This window comes from Rhinolophus ferrumequinum, chromosome 16 (genome assembly GCF_004115265.2).
Source record: "Rhinolophus ferrumequinum isolate MPI-CBG mRhiFer1 chromosome 16, mRhiFer1_v1.p, whole genome shotgun sequence".
Classification (NCBI taxonomy): Eukaryota; Metazoa; Chordata; class Mammalia; order Chiroptera; family Rhinolophidae; genus Rhinolophus; species Rhinolophus ferrumequinum.
In genome coordinates, this window is record NC_046299.1 from 41,300,653 (window position 1) to 41,318,678 (window position 18,026).

An 18,026-nucleotide genomic window follows, 5' to 3' on the forward strand; every position below is an offset into this window, starting at 1 on the left:
TCCTTGAGAAGGCGATGGTTCTTCATCAGAGACTTGCATGCTATGAATTGGCTTTGGGAAGATCCAGGTGAAGAGCTATCCAGGCAAGAGGATAGCAAGTATACAGGAAAACCCCCAAATGACCTGAGATCAATTAAAGAAAAAAAAAAATCTCAGGATACATGCTTTTGTTTGCTTTTTAAGTTCAAGGAGTACAATGATCCAATAAAAGATGGACCTGCAACGTAAAGGTGATGGTGACGTTGATCGATGAGAGAGAGAACAGAATTGTAAGACTTCTATTTTCTTTGTGTATGTCGAGGAGAGAATGATCTTTGGACTGGAAATGATAGACTACTATTGCGAAAAGGGAAGAGAAGATGAATAGAATAGAGAGTGTAAGAGGCTGCCTACATTCTAGATGCTTTCAAGGGTTCTGGTTGGTAGGAGCTGTGTCCCTGGCGTCCGTTTTTTCATTCCTTAGAAATGATTGCAGTCCTGGTGCTAAGAGACAATGTTGGTGTTTTTATAATTATTTAGAGTAATCTCAACTCATTGCAAGATTTATTGACACATGAGATTTGGTCACCACCTTCTACTTGTTATCTTTAGAAGTTGTTCCACCTGAAATCCCCCTGTCCTCTGGCTTACATTTCCTGAAGGAGGCTGATGAAGGGAGAGGTGCAGATTATATTATGCTAGTGGAAGAGGGGCCAGGTTGTAAGAGAATTTGGCCCTGGAGGAAAAACTAGGAAGCAAAGGGACTCCATCCTAGGGGCACAGAGGGATGAGGCCTCCAGGACTGGACTGGAGACCTCCCCTCTTTCTACTCCTCCGAAGCACTATCACCTTCCTCTGAGGTTCTTTCATGCTCCCACCCTTTTCTCTCCTTCCTCTCTATATCAAACAATTCAAATATGGCTCCATCGGAGCCTCGGCAAGAAAATTAGTGCCTAAACTGTCTCTGAGTGTAACGCAAATAATCTTTCTGGAAATCTGGGCAACATTATTTACAACCACAGATGATAACTTGGAAGGATGCTCAATACGTGTGGCATGGGGCCAGATGTGGGAGTGCTTCTTTGTGAGGACATATGCGAGTATAATTCCTATTGCAGAGTATTAAAATATGAATATAACCACCAAAATATCAAGTTTTATGTGTTTTGATTCTTAAAAAGAGCCGGATACCTCTTACGTTTTAGACACGGCTAGGTTCTAGGGACCATGAGTAAGCTGAGGTTCCTGCTGCAAATGAAACCTCCTGAACCACTGCTGAACATGTTTGAGGAACTGCCGAAAGCACGAGTGGTATACATGAGCAGAGGATTGGCAAATGTGGATGCGATTTTAAAAGGGAGGAGGGAGGCAGTTTCTCTAAGCCTACCTATCAGTGAGCCTGAAATCAACCACGTAAGGCTCACACTGGGCTCCAGGTGATTCACCAAGGAACAGATCATATAGATGACCACCATCTCCTTCTCTGAAGGGGTTGCGGGGCTAACCAATGGTGGTAGTTAGCACATCTGGACTTCTACAGGGTATCTGCCAAGGCATCACATAGCATCCTCGTGGCTAAGGGGAAGAAATAGGAGCTAGAAATCAAGGGTGTTGGCAACTTGTTGCATTACCATACCCAGAGGACAGCAATGAATGATCAGTGGCTGTCTGGAAGGACATGTCTACTGGTGATGCCTCAGTTCTATTATGGTCAACATTTAAAAAAACATCAGGCATTAGAGTAAATAAAAAGTATCCTAGTCAGATTTACCCATGATGCAAGTTAGGATTTCACTTAATGATTCAGTGACACGACAGAATTAGAACACACTCCCCACTCCAAATTGAAAAAAAAAATGGATGGGATGGAACACAGTTAATGATGTAACATAATGGGAATAAAATAAATGTGAAGTTTATGGAGTTCCAAAACAAAAAGATAAAAACCCACCTGTGCAGGAATAGGATGTGGTACATGTGACTTGGCTTAGATATTTAAGAAGCACTTAGGAATTTTAAGTGTCACCCTGATATAGTTGCCCCAAAAGGAAATTTAGTGTTCGGAGAAAGGCAGTGCTTGGAATAAGGATATTGCTAATTGTGTTTTATCCTGTGCAGGTCAGATTATACTCTCAGTTTGTGAAATATTAAAAAAATTGGAGCACATTCAGAGGAGCTTGACTAGGGTGTTGAAGGAAGGAAATCAAAAAGAATGAAGAAGCCTTGGAAAGGAGCTTGTTAGTATCAAAGAGAAAGTAAACATTTCATTAGTCCAAATGTTCACTTCTAGGACCAATAAGTGGAATTTGCAGAGAGACATAGTTTGATTTAAGGATTTCCTATCAACTACAACAGTCTGATGTTGGGAGACCGAGGGATTTCTATCATCAGCAGGGTTTCATTGTCACTTCAGTCATCATAAAAGTGTAGGATGGGATGGTCATTCATTAACTTTAAGTCCCCTTTCAACCTTGAGAGTCTCTAGTTCTAGAGTTATTGACTAATCGTTATTGTACAATGACATTGACTTACCTTTTCTGGGTCACGTTTAGGCTGTGCTTGTAGGAATTGTGGAAATGGAGCAATAGGGACCTTACCATTTCTCCCTCTACCAACTGTGAAAGCCCTAGAGAGCAGACTACAGCACTTCATGTTTTCGCACATCAGTTCTTGATGTCAGCAAGGAAAGCATAGACAAACTGGGGGGACTGTTTAGTTAATACATACAAGGTCAACTGGCTAACCCCGTCATGTGCAAACTGCATTTCCAGTGTGGTGTCCCATTCTGTGTGGTCCAGGGCTCATTCAGTGCTGTGGCTGAAGCTTGTTGTCTATCTGTGCTGTCATTCAACAGAATGCCATTATGATCAGTGATCATTTGGCTGTAATAGTCAATATCAACCTTTCTCTCGGTGCTATAATTAAATAGGTGGTGGTCGTTGACAATTCTAATGACTCCATTGCATGAAAAATGCTTCCCAGTTTTGAATACAGTGAAGTTTAGGTGATGTGAGTGATAGTCACAGTTTATACAGAGGGTGCCAAAAAAATGTATACACATTTTAAGAAAGGAAAAAACTGTATTAAAATTGTAATACAATTCATTTGATTAACGCCACCTTTTGAGCAAATGTCATACTATACATTGCTACTGTAATTCAATTCAATTCAACTTCGAAAAGTAATACATAGACAACATCTCTTAACATATGCACATTTTTTTTGGCTCCCCCGGTATTTGGCACAATAAAATGCTACCCGCTTTAGGTATGTAAACCCATTATTTCAACCATAACATATTCAATAGACAAGGAATATTGATAGTAACATGTTTTCTTTTTCTTTGCAGTGCCTTATAGCAAATATTTTCTGATCAGTACAATTCAGATCTATATTGAATAGTAATTCTATATTTCATGGCTCTTGGTAATTTTCTTAAGTTCAATGGTGCACATTTACCTAAGGAACTAATACATTTTTGATAAAAATAGTTCACTATGAAACTTCAGAGTCATTTTTGACCCTAGCATAATTCTTTGTGCACTTACAGTACACACAATAGAAAAGTTACCAAACAACATGAATTAAATGTTTTCTAATAATACTAAGCTCAGAAAAGAGCTTACATAGCATTTTTTCTGCTTGCTCTACATTTATATTTGTGTCACAATACAAATAGGGCTTTTACCATCCAAGATTAATGCTATGGTTTTGTATGTTCATTCTGTATCATCCAACCTGCAGTTGGACCAAACAACAACAAAAATAATCAACTGAATTTCGCACAACTCATGGTAAAAATATTTGCGAATACTCAAAGTCAGTATCAAAAAATGTCCCAGAATACGTATATGAGTAGCTCACCATTTTTATTTTGATAAAACTTCAGAGAACTGTTGTGATGATTCAATATAAATAATATACATAAAGCTCTGTTGGAGATTAGCTCAAGGTACGAGTAGCTAGTTTTTATGGGACACTGTCATCATCACCATTATTAGTAGTAATTAATAACAATATTAGCACCTGGATCTAGAGTCAAGCACAGCCTCCATTTGATAAATGAGAGGTCTGTTTTTCACTTTGTATCTAACATTTTCCATTGGTTCAAAAACAGCTGATTAAAAGGTAATGAAAACTAATAACCTAATCGGGCCTCCAAGTATCCTTATTGACTTAGTACACAAAATCAGTAGTGGTGGTTTAAACGGCAAGCTCAAGGACTGCTTAATCTACTCCTAATCTTCATCAAACAGCCTTGTCAGGTGTAATTTGCTCTTTGAGGACCCTGCTCAGAAGGTAGCCTCATTTGGAAGTAAAATGTCCGCTGACGTTAACAAAGCTCTCCTGTTAAAATAAAAACAATCATGGTATAGAAAGCGAGAAGGATTTTTAGGTTTAAGAAAGTAGAGTTCATGAGTCCTTTAACCATGCCAATAGGAGTAAATGTTTCTAATGCAGAGCAACAAAGGCAAACATCAAGAAATAAATTGCATATTGTTACAAGTATGTCTGCTAATTTTTCTTTTATGATTTTCTTTGGATTTTTATGATTCAATATGGGCTGCCTCGAATATAAATGTAAGTGATTGCTAAGAAATTACTTCCAAGAAAACAAGCAGAGTCTGTCCTCCATTAAAAGGTTTTCATCTGTTAAACGCTCTCATATCTTAAGGCAGATTTGATTTTGGTGTTTGGAGAAAATGAGATGCTAGAAGCTAAGATTATCACAAAATCACAGGGCTGGGGGATCATCGAGAGGTCATTTAGTTCATCTTCCTGTCTCCATTCAAAATAGCATCCAACAGAGAAAACTGTTCATCCTTTTCTTGAGAATTTTCAGCATAAACTGCTTTTGAGCCTTATCTCAGCTAGCCCGACTTCATTTCTGAAGGAATTTTGAAAAAAATCATTTGGGGTTGTATCATACAAACATTGGAGCTACCATGAGGAGGGCAACAGGCTTTGGGTTTGATAGTCAACAGAAACAACCCTGACACCTGCAAACATGTAGGGCACGCTGAGAAACACTGACCTGGGAGACACCTGGAGGCCTGGGAGAATGGGGAAAAGAATATCAATTCAAACCAAGCATTCAAAGAATGAAAATCAAAAAATAAGAAAAATTGTTTAATGTCACATTACTTGCAGAGGAGAAACTTTGAGACAGTTTGGATGACACATTAGAAAGAATTTATCCAAAGTGAGAAGGTATGCTGAACACCGAAATGAATTCCTGTTTAGGTTATACAGTGTCAGTCTTCAATGGTAACTTTTCCTTAAAGAAAAGCTTCTCATGTTTTAAGTAGTTTAGGCAAAATGGTTTATTGGAAGATGGAAGGATGACCTCATTAATCTAAGTGACTTAATAAATGCCATTTGATCCCTGTAATTCTTTAAGATGAAAAAATAATCTCCAGAATGTTTTCTATCTCATGAAGTGTAGTACTTCTAACATCTAACATACATAGTCAAAATCTAGAATATTTTATCTGTACAGCACTAAATTTATAACTAGTTAGGAGTGCCCTCACCTCTATCCCAAACAGCTCCAGTGAAATAGATTTCAGACCTTTTCAGATTAGTTTTAGGTAAGTGATGTAAATGTTTACTTGGAAACAATTAAAACTATATTTCAAATAACAAAATGTAACCAAGGGAACTTGGCTCGTAACTAATTCTGTCGCCAGACCAAATAAAGGGATATGAATAGACTTTAAAAATCAAATGAAACTGATTGATGAAATAACTATAATTTTTTTGCTTTTCCAATTGCCTGATAAGGAGTATACATTGAATTCTTAAGTTCACGACCAACAAATGTCTTTGTGTTGCATTCATTTAAAAGTCAGACTCCAAAATATATGTATCGCTAAATTACGGGACAAGGTGTCTCCACATGTCCGTGGACTTCAGAGTGCCAGATACAGAACATCCATTTCCTGGGCATCAGATTTGGGTTTTGACTTGTTGAGAAGAAATAGCCAATAGGACTGGTGTTTATTCTCTGGCAGCCAGGGAACTTTTCCCTGCTTCTCCTAGTCAGGGCCTGTGTTGCTTGTAGTAGATTCAAAGGCAAGACACAGTTTAACTGAAAGGATATGTGTCAGACCTGAGTTTTAATCTCATCTCTGTAACTTGCTGGCTTGGTGAACCTGAACAAGTCAATTTATTTCTCTGAGGACAGTGTAAGACCATCATTTGTTAGAAGCGCTAGTCCCCTTTCCCATGGGTCGGGGAAGGCACTGTGATAGCACATATGGAGTGGCTGTATTTTATAAGCAAATATAGATGAGACATAACTCTCTAGTCCCATGTTACAGAAATGGAACATCTATCTCTGTATGTATGGCTGAGTTATATGACTTTAAAACGATCTCACTGGCAATATTTACATTAATTACAAAGCTTCTTTATAGTAGAATGCCAATATATTAATTGACAATAAGAAATCATCTATTGAGCTAATGAATTATATTGACTGCTGTATTTTCTCCCTATAAATACAGATATATAGATATAAATATAAGTATATGGGGAGAAGAATTATAATCAATGAACTGATTACCAAGGGAATCTGAGTTCAGAATCTGGGGAGTAAGTTAGAAAGTGTAAATGGCTGATGTTTCAAAACCAAGATAACCTATTGGAGTCTTCTCTCTCAGGGTTACATTTGCTACATGGTCTGGAGACCTCTGTTCTTGGGCCAGGATCTTTGTACCTTATCAGGACTGGAAAGACCCATATTTGCCTCTTTGAATTTTCCTTTTCTGAGCAACTTCTGATGGACAAGAATACTTGCTTGTAACAGTTTTCTCATGTAAGAGTTTTAAAGTTATATGTAGACTCAAAGCTGAAATTTTAAGCTGAAATATTTTTTATTAGTTAGCATGGAAATACTAGGTAATAATTGTGTAAATGCTGTACTGACTTTGTCTGCAAGTAAGATTGAGTTTCAGTAACTTCTCCATATGCAGTTCTGAAAAATGAGGAGTACTTGATTTTATGTAAGTTCTTTCTTTGAAAAAGAATACAGTGTTTTTACTTAGTATGAACATTATTTTTCAGTTTTTCCATATAAGAATCCCTCCTTGAAATGTTTCTCTTTGGCAAAAACTAACAGAATTTATAACAAGATGACAATCAATGAAAACAGAAACACCATAATAATGGATTCTGGGATTACAAGACTGAGAACCTGGGACTCAAGCCCAGTGCAATGTTTGCAATAATGGGACATTCACTTGTATCTCATGTTCTATGAGGGACGGTGGGAAATGAGGAAGTGTAAGGGAGTCGTATATGGTTCTCTGCCCATTTAGCTCCTTGTTCTACCAGAAAGTGATATAAATTCAGTTTTCCTATAAGGCTGTGTAAGGAACTGGAGTTCTCAGGAGAAAATGATATTTCCAATTTAGAAGCTGCAATATGGGACAAATAAATGTGAATCGGAATAATAAATGCTGTAGAAAAAGTGTTGGACTGGGAAAAACCCTGGTGTATTAGCTATTGGAACAATGGCATTTAAGGAAAGCTGTAATAGCATTCAATTTGGATATTTTATTAGTTGAAAGGATTTTTAAAAGGATGAAATTTCTATATTTCATGTACTTAATTTACACTCTGATATGTGAAATGTTTTCATTAAGTATTTGTTTTCTATTTTTATAACAGAGAATAAGATGTCTCAAATCTCCCAATTTATATTTAAGGTATATACATACCCTGTTTCCCAGAAAATAAGGCCTAGCCGACAATCAGCTCTAATGCATCTTTTGGAGCAAAAATTAATATTAGACTTGGCATTATATTATATTATATATTATATTATATTAATATTATACCTGCTCTTATATTATAGTAAAGTAAGACCGGGTCTTATATTAATTTTTGCTCCAAAAGACGTATTAGAGCTGATTGTCCGGCTAGGTCTTATTTTCGGGGAAACACGGTACATATCTCTATCTGTCTTCATTATGTGAAAATAATCCACAGTGCCCATTTAAGGGTCAAGAATATATAACTCTGAGTAAGAAAACATGCACGCTGAAATGCTGATTCCTTTTGTAACTGATCTCTAAGCTAGAAGCCTGAGGAGAATTTTTCAGTGACAGTCCTCTGTAGTGATGCTCCTTGTTTTAAAAAATTCATTTTGAAAACTTCTATGCCCTAAATAGATACCATGTAACAGATCCCATAGTAAATCATGCAAATGAAGAATACTACTTCATGGTGTCTTACTGGTAGGTCTGATGTAATGGAGTTTATGTTTCAGTATGTACAAAATTTTTAATAAACTTATTTTCATAAAATTCTTGTCATAGGACTTCTTGGATCTTTAAGTATTCTCCTGATTTCAAAAATATATTTTAATTTTGAAAGAGCTAATTTCTGGATTCTGGAAGTGTTTAAATACCCAGCACACACGATGTGTTTTAACTCATCTGCCTTTGACAGCTAACATCAATATTTAAACAGTATCAGAAACTTTTGCATGTGAAATGAGGTCAGGCCCTCTCTGCAATGATTTTTTTGTTGTTGTTAGAGGCCCACTTTAATCAGAAATAGCATCAAGATGAATAAAATCCAACCGTTGGATTTGCATTCAGAAATTCAGTTGTTTAAAATACTGTCTAATAGAAAATTGTGTGTTCAAGTGAGGTTATGGTAGAAAAAGAAATTGTTTTAATATCTGCTTGATTGTTTTCATAATGGAAATAATGTTTAAGTTAGAAAATAATGGATCAAATGAATGTTAGTATTTTAAAAATTCAGATAATATGGAGAGTTGCAAAGAAAATAAAACCATCCATTATTCTACCACTATTCACATTTTTTATCAGTGCATATCTATATGTAGCTATTCTTTTCTTAGAAATGAGATCATACTAGATCTACTGTTTTATAATTTGGGTTTTTAAACAATGTAACATTACATTATGGTAACTAGATGTCAATAAACAATTCTACATCATACATTTAAATGGCTGCACAGTACCCTAGTGTGTCATTTATTATACATATAAATGTTAAACACCTACTGTATAGCAGGCATGGTGCTAAGCACTGTCTAGACACACATCACCCACACACCTTCATGGTCCCTGCCTTCATGTGTCTTATAGTCTGGTGGAGGGGACAGATACTAAATTATCATAAAAATGAAAATAAAATTTCACCTAAACAGGAGGAAACAGGGTGCTATGAGAGCATCTCATGGAGGTTTCTGAGCCTGCCTGAGAGGATCAGGAAATGGATATACTGTAATTTAACCAATTCCCCATCGATAGCATCTGAAGAATTAAAGGACAAATGATATGATGTAAAAATTTCCCCCTCACTTAAAGAATATGCAAACTGAGAGAACAGGAGTCCTGCAATAAGTATGTAATACATCTTTGATTCAAGATATTCTTTACACTCCCAAATAACCCTGAGCTGTCTATTCTATCCCAACCCCTGCCGTTACCGTCTTCTCTTTACACTCAGCCATGCAATGAATTTTTAAAAAAATCTTAGTTTTATTGGTTAAATTTAAGAGTCTTGCAATCAATGTCAATGAAGGAGAATTATGCATAATAAATTATCATGAAAAGAAAGCACATTTCTAATGAATTAAAAAATTTGACTTCTAAAATGACTGAACTTTTGGTGCTCTGTCCTCTAAGTTACAGGATTAGAGTAGTAAAATGATGTTAGCGGGTGTATTAGGAGTATTTGAGAACCTTGGATTTGAAGTGCCAAACACATTGAAAGAGGCAGTTTTATTTACAGCTCCATAGAGTGCAATATACAGAAATATTGCAAACGATAGTTTTGCAAGGGATGTTGCCCTTTTTATTAAACCTTAATATATCACTTATGTGTGGTTAGTTATACCTCTCCACACAAGCAGTCACAACAATTACCTTACTGATGCAAAAATTGATAAAGTAAACAAAAGAAATAAATGAAAGCAAAATAAAAAAAAAAAGAAAAGAAAGAAAGAAAAAGAAAAAGAAAGAAGGAAACAGGCAAGACAGAAGCCCCACAATCCCAAGTTATTCTGTGGGCAGATACAAATGATCACGTTTGTTTATCCTTCCACTCTAGCCAAATGTAATTATAAGCCTTTTGGTTCTTTATTTTAAAATTAAGATTTTAAACTCTGAAAATCTCTACACATCTTTTTTGTATCACTGGACGGGTGCCACTTGGTCATTTAATAGAAAGACCATTTCTCACCCACATAAGAGGGGGGTGAAGCAAGAGGGATGGTTGATTTAAATACCGTAACTCGGAATTCACTGTGATTTAAAATCTCTGACTTAATGTTGCATTAACTACTGGTGGCTGCTTTACTGCCTTTAAAACATGCATATATAATTGGATACTGTAATGCTTTGCGGGTAAAATAAATACCAACTCACACTAAAATAAATACTTTGCATGATAAAGTTCATGTAGACATAAATTAATCATTTACCAGTTAACCAATATGCACAGGAAAGAAATAGATCACTTATTAAAGGTTGCCTCATCTATAACATGGGAAAAATAAAATGCTGATATATTTTACTGTGTTGCTGTGAGGGAAGATATATAAAATTATTGCTAGCAGTTTATAAACCATAAAATGCAGTATGAACATTAAATTAATAATATTTGTACTAATTCACATTCAACACCGTCTGCATTACATATTTCTTTCCCCCCTATTGAAGCACACAGAAAACCAAGCTGAGACCTTTTACTTAATTTTTAATGGTGTCTTTGGAATTCTGCAAAGCATCACAGAAGTTACTGGTTATGGTAAAAACTTTTCAGTGGCTCACTCCCACCATTTCTAAGAAAAAGTTCTTGGTTGTTCACATCCCCAGCCCCATTTTTAAAATCTTCTCCTTACTGGGCTTTATGTCTTTCCCTTGTATAGACATAATAGTTATGAAGGGAACATGGGTTTGAAATTTTTAATCAGGCAGAAGTTATTAACATGCTCTGTGTTTGGGTTTCTTCTAAATTATATGTTGAAATGGGGAAATAAAGGTAAATTGGGGGTGTGGGGGTACGTTGGGTCTCTGCATATTGCATCAAACTGATCTGCAGGGTAAATCGCCTGTGTTCGGACAGCAACCTGGCTTGAAGCAGCGAGTCTCAAGGCCGTCATGCTGCTCACAATGTTACAGGCTTTACAGATAAATCAAGCTTCTGTTTCTGAACCCACGTCCAGAAACATCGTTCAAGGGCACAAGGTAGAAATAAGCAACATAGAACATAGTGCCTTTAGTAGTCTTCTACTGCTACGTTTGTTTTTTTTTTTTTAAGGGAGTCTTATTATTTAGAAGACCAACTTGTACAAAACCTGTATTCCACTCAGCACATTTTTAACATTGTCAATGTCCCTTTGACTCTCAGTGATAAAACACATCAGACGTTTCTCCACTTCTTTTTATAGGGGCCGTTAATATAGAAATGCCTCCTCATTTCCCAGTATGAAATGATAAATGACTGACTGGAGATGTCTGAAATATTGCCAGATCTCCTCTATGTATCATGTGTCGCCAGTAATAATAAACAGTGAGTAATCTTTGGTCATGAACTATATTTATGGCTTTCTTGTCATCAGGAGGTAGGTATTTCTTGAATCAGGTTTAAGGCTCTAATATGCTAGGAACATGTGTGCTAGAAAAAGTATTCCTAGGTCCATAGGAAAACAATCCTCTCATTTTCTTTCATTTAACTATTTATAGAGCTTGGCGTTTCCAAGTATATCTGTCTCTCTTTAGGGTTCACCTAGGAGTGTTTTTATCAGGAATCTAATTTATCCCAATCAGTTTACCATTTGGGTGATAACAGTCTCCTTGTCTAATAAGAAAAGTAATAGGGAAAGGACTATGGCTAAAATGCAAATTTATCGTAGTTAAACCTTATCAGTGATCAAGAGGAAACACAGTGAAATTATTTCCTTTATCTCCTAAATCCAACTGGGGGTGGGGGGAATAAAAGTTTTCCTAAAGGAACTGCAATGGCAGAACAGCAGAAGATAAAACTCATATAAGACAAATTAAGGCTTTGAGGGAAATGAAATAGGGTCGATAAGGGTGTAATTCTATGTAATTCAATTCAGTTTAACGGAATAGGAAACAGCAAGTGCAAAGGCCCTGAGGCAGGAACATGCCTGGTTTGCTGGCAGAATTGTAATGAAGTTAGAGTGATTGAAGTGGAGTGAACGTGGGGGTTAGGATAGAAGGAGATATGGTGGTCTTGGTGGGCTGGATCATATATGACCTTGAGGACCACTGTTAGACTATAGGTTTTACTCTGTTTGTTGCAGGAGCCGCTGGAGGATTTTGAGTCAAGGAGCAGAATGTTCTGACCTGTACTTTATTTGAAATAGACTGTTGGGGGGGTGGGGGAAGAGGGGTGGGGTGAAAGCAAGGAGATAAATTAATTAAAATGAAAAGTGCAACTTTTCTCTCTGCGTAAGGTTAATGAATACGAGCCAGAAATTAATGGGAGACAATAGCTCAAAATCACATGCAAACACAATGAAGTTATAACTATGCAAAACTAAAACTGGTTGGAAGATAGAATTCAATAAAGCCATCAATTTCATTACACAGCACCAAATGGTAAGTGTGAAACATTTTAAACTAAGGTCATAAACAATCAGTGGTTAAAAGAAATAACTATTAAGGTTTGGGAACTTTGAACATCTATGGCTTAGGAATAGTGAAAAATCTCCTTCTTTTATATGGTGTGGGTTGTGGAGTTAAACAAGTGACTATTGTGAAGTTGAGATGGTCCTCAGGTACCTTTCAATCCTTTGCTTCTCAGGAGTGGGACGTTGGGGAAACTTGCAGAGTTAAGAAAGCAAACCAGGAAAAATGAAGGGAGCCATAGCTTGGATTAATCATAAATGTTTTTTTTTTTTTTTGTCAAATTTAAAATTTTGAATGATGTGAAGATTAAAAAAAAGTTGGGTCTTCTCTGGGGAACAAAAAAATGGAAAAATAAAAATACTGACAAAAGGTGAATTTAGCCTTATAGTCAGCCTTCCTGGCATTCAGAATTATTAGGTTATGAAATAAGAGCTCTCTCCATTTCTCTGGGGTCATTTAAGCTTAGAACAAATTGGACCTGAAAAAGTGTCAAAATTCACAGTAGGAGTGCCCACTCAGAGCGCCATTTCTTTCTCCGAAGTAGGTTACTACATCCACCTAGGGAAATTTGTATTAAATTATAATTAGGTGGCTAATTAAAAAGTGGATTATCAACTATATTAAAATATGCCAGAAAGATGTGCACATCGTTCATTCTTTAATTTAGGAAATCCACCTTTTCCTTAAAAAAAAAAAATCTCACTGGAAAGTTTCATGTATAATATGCACATTTTCTTTTTTCTTCTTAAGTCAATTTTATTAAAGTAAGTCTAAGATTTTTTTTTTTATTGAGGGGATGGATGTAATTTGAGCCTCTACTGCTAATAAAAATTCCTACACATCATAGTTATTCTTTATAGTGAGAACGCATGACCATGATAATGACCCCAAGGCGATGCAAGGTCTCCAGAAGAAATAATACTAAAAATGAAAATAATAACTGCTACCATTTACCCCCTGCCAATGTATGTCAAATGCTACCTGCCTCATTTAATTCTCTCAATAACCCAATGAGGTAATGTTATGTCTATTAAACAGATGAGGAAACTGAGCTTAGAGAAGGCAGGCAAATTATTCAAGGTCACACAGCTTGAAGGTTATAAAGCTGCAATTCAAACTCAGGTCTGTTTGACCTCCAAAATTTTGTGTTAGGCATTTTCTATCCTTAAAATGTTTTGACGTTAAGCTAAAACTTTATTGTTGCATTGAACTGGTTTTGAAATTGATAGTATTCATGGACCATATAAGCAGTTAGTCAGAATCTTATGTTAACTGGACCATATTTCCTACCCACGTATCCCAATACCAGTTTGTTTTCTAAAGCTGATGATCATCAGGCAATCCCTGAGCCATTACTAACAGCAGAAGTTAAAAAGTAACAGTCATCTGATGCTGTAAGTTACTTTTTATTTGTCTTTTCCTATTCTAATTTCTGAGAGGGTACAGATTAAATGATAGCCCATGAACTTTGGTACGATCCTATCTCTGAGCCTTCTAGACTAGTCAAGTATTAAATGGTTCAGTCCATCCCGAAGGCACTTAAAAATTGGCCACCCCAAGTCGATGACTTAGCAGGTAGGCACGACCATGCTGAGATGGGCTTACTGCATTGCTTATATGGTAGTACTCAGTTCTGATAGCATATGGGTGATTTGGAATTCCTTTTCGAATAAATGATGACAACAGTAACAATGTCATTAGACTAATGTTTTTTGAGGGCCTACTGTGTATCAGACACTATGATCATTACATGTATTACTTCACTTTACTCCAGGGTTTCTCAGTTTTGGTCCTATTGGCCTATTGGGCCAGAGACTCTTTGTTGTGGGGGGCTGTCCTGTGCATTCTAGGAAGATGAGCAACATTTCTGGCCTCTGCTCCCCAGTGGTGACAGCCCATACTATCTCCAGACATGACCAAATGTCTCCTGGGGGGCAAAATTGCCCCCAGTTGAGAAGCTCTGTTTTATTTCCTCAACAATTCGAGGGCTCAGTACTATTAGACTAATAATATTACTGATGAGGAAACTGTGGCTCCAAGAGGTTTAAGTACAATGCATACGGTGTCACAGTCAATTACAGAGCTGGGATGTGCACAGATGCCTACCTCTTGAATGCTTTTGTTCTTGGGGTTGAAACTCACAACTGAACATCCACCCTCTTTCCCACCCTCTTCACTAGTGTGTCTCATCAGAAGGGTAGAGTGGTAGGAAGGAAGACAGGGTGCTGTGATGTAATGCACAGAACTTTTATTCTATCATGGTGTTTTATTTGACAGATTAATTCCATTTTAATTGGAATTCTGGAAACTAATGAAAAAAAATTACAAGTGTTAGATGGTCTATTCTCAGGGTTTTGAATCTGTCTGATTTAATTCTAACCAATTAGCATGCCATTATGGAGGAGTATTACATTGAGAATCAATATTACACTAAACACTAATATTTTATTCAGTATTAAAAATTTATATAAATGGTAATACAAGTGCTGTATTCCTACTTTCTTTAAATGAGGAGAAGTGCTTCCTCAGGGCGATTCCAGCTACAAAGAAAATGATATCTTCTTAGGAGACTATTGGTATTATGCTTTACATAGATCATTGCTTAAATGAATCAATAAGATATAATTGAATGAAATTTGTTTATTATAAAGTATATGAGTTTTTCAGCATATCAAAAATTGTTTTCCATTTTATACCTATATCTCATGGTAAGATGATAACAAAAGTACTTTATTGTCCAATACTGCCAAAAAGGATGAAACAACTGTGATACTTATCTTTATTTTAGGACACCACCCCTCCCTCCCTCCAGTGTTTCTCTCTCTCCCCACTCCTTCCCTCTCCTTTTCTGCCTCCCTCTTTTTTTTTTTTTTTTCCCATTTGGTTACTCTACTTTCTTTTGATTCAGAGATAATCTTAGGGTGGAATTTGAACCTAAACATATCCAGACTCTGCCTTTTATGACTTCTTTGCAAAAGAGGAACTAATAAGTTTAGATAAACTAAACTAGATAAACATCTAATAACCACCTAGAAATAGTTCAGTTAGGCATGACTTCAAAACTGCATTTTATATCTACTTTCCAAATAGTGCCCTGTGTGCCTTTCCCAGCATCTGGCCTTGCTATGCGTTTTGATTGTAGACTCTGGGCCGACTGCAATGGATCCTCCTCTTCCTGGCTCCTCCTTCCATCTAGCCTGTTCCTTTGCTTCCACTCTTCTAACTTTAGTAGCTTTTTCAAGCTTCAGAGCTAAGGTAGCATAGAAGGATTTCCATAGTTTGGATCTAATGAAGGCACTTAACAATTTCTATCACTTAGGCACTTTATTTCCCAACTTCTCAAATATTTGAAAACTATGAGAAAACTATACCTTTTATAACATCCCTAGCTTTGTGAATTGTTATACTCTGTTCCTCAGTATTAGAAGCATTTTGCTCCATATTTTAGAGATCTCCCAATTAGGTTGGCCAGATCAATCAGTTAATATGCACATACCTTGCAAATGCTACTCTTGGAAAAAGGTTGCTTAAAATTCTGAAGGCATTATTGGAAGTTAAAAATTGCCATGCAAAATCAAAGCAAAAATAATTATTGAATAAATTAAACTAACTGAAAAATTAGAAATTGGAGATATGTTCAGCATAGCACTCACCATAACAAATAGGAAAATTTAAAGTAAAAAAAATAACATTTAATGGGTTGACTTTTCTAAAATATTGATTGGATTTAATTAATAAGCATTTTATGCATATGGCTATTCTGAAAGTTCCTTTAAAAATGAAAGACTACTGCCTTAATGAGAGGTATTATTACATGAATATATTTGAATCTGTCTTATGAAAAATAGAACTTGAGAATTTAAAATGTGTGCATAAAATGCAAATGGATTTAATTAACTGAAAAACCCATAAGACAGAACTTCTTCAAATAAGCAATTACTTTGGGGACTAATAGTGTAAATAGGATCCTGATTCATTAGCACAAATACCCATTTGAGAAAAAGAGCAGCAAATTTTATCCTTTAAGTTATTTATGCACACATGGTAATATCTCATTAATTTAGGGCTTCAGTAAATTTAAAATCTGTTGATAATTTGTTTATGAGCTGGGCTGAAATTTACCTTTGCTTTGCAAATACATTGATTTATAGGTAGATAATATATGGTGTTTTAAACATTTATTTTCAATCTTATGTACACTTTTTAGATGCAGAATAAACTATTTTCAGTGAACCTCAGGCACTATACAAACTCCTACATACATCCAATCTATATGCTAATAACAAAATGTTCATATGATTTATTATAACAGGTTTCCTTAAGGATTTCCTCTTTGTAATGTTTTGTTGAAGTTAGTATATGTAGTTTAAAGTAATAAAAGCCACATTTGTTTATAAGTTATCTATAATTCAGCCTTCTCCCAAATTCAGATATACCCACCTTCCTAATTCTTTGGAATAAATGAAATTTTTGTAATACAGCTGCAAATATAGAGAGAATTCTTCTTTTAAGTATGTGTTAGAACATACAAAGAAAAATAAAATGCAATAAAGAGTGAAAATAACAAGTGTTTTGTGGGTGGACTAAAGAAGGTGAACTGTCTCAAACCATTTCAAGTCCTTTAGGCACAATACCCTGGTGAAAAAGCTCAATAATGTGGAACCTCAGTTATGTGGCCCTTTCTTAAAAAGCTAATGGTGCTTTCTTGGGATGAGTCAGTTCTAATCACTTGAAAAGTGATAGTAAGTTTTTCTAATTAAAGACAGACCGTGCCCAGGCCAAAAGGGGTGGGTGCTCCAAACTATGGCATCTGGGACAAAGAGAAATGCCACCACACAGCAATCTGGTATTTCTAAATCATCCTTCTATGTGGCCATGACTTTTAAGAGTCTACATGTCGATTGTCTGCACAGGATGCTACTGGGAAAATTAAAAAAAGGGAAACCTCATGTAAAAAGGAGTCAGAAGGCCAGAAGGGGGAGCCCTCAGGCACTACTGCTGTGCGTCAGGTACGGACCCCAACAGGAAAACTTGTCAATTCCAGACCTCAATAGGAGTAGACATACGTACCTTGCAAGTCCATACTGTTTTACAACTCCATCAGGAAGAAGGAAGATGTCCTACTTTGCCCAACAACTCACCCAATAAGAAACGGTCACCACCCTGAACTCTTTGCTTTCCTCCAGTGGTCTTTCATGCAAAACGACCCCCTCATAGTCCTCCTTTTTCTCCATAAAATAGTGTTCCTCTCCTTCACTTGTTGGATGTGCCTATAGTTTTTGCTGTGGCATGCTTGTCCTGGATTGCAATACCTGCTATTCCCAAATAAATCCACTTTACTGGTAAAATAACTGGCTGTTTATTTTTTAGGACCACATTACTCTCCAAAGAATTTAAAAAATGTTT

At 36.1% G+C, this 18,026-nt stretch overlaps 1 protein-coding gene across 4 annotated transcripts in view; it reads right to left on the bottom strand.

Annotated features, from left to right (window-relative positions):
- Nucleotides 1-18,026, bottom strand: part of RHOBTB1 (Rho related BTB domain containing 1) — a 114,033-nt gene that overhangs the window by 81,344 nt on the left and 14,663 nt on the right. The window lies entirely within an intron of this gene.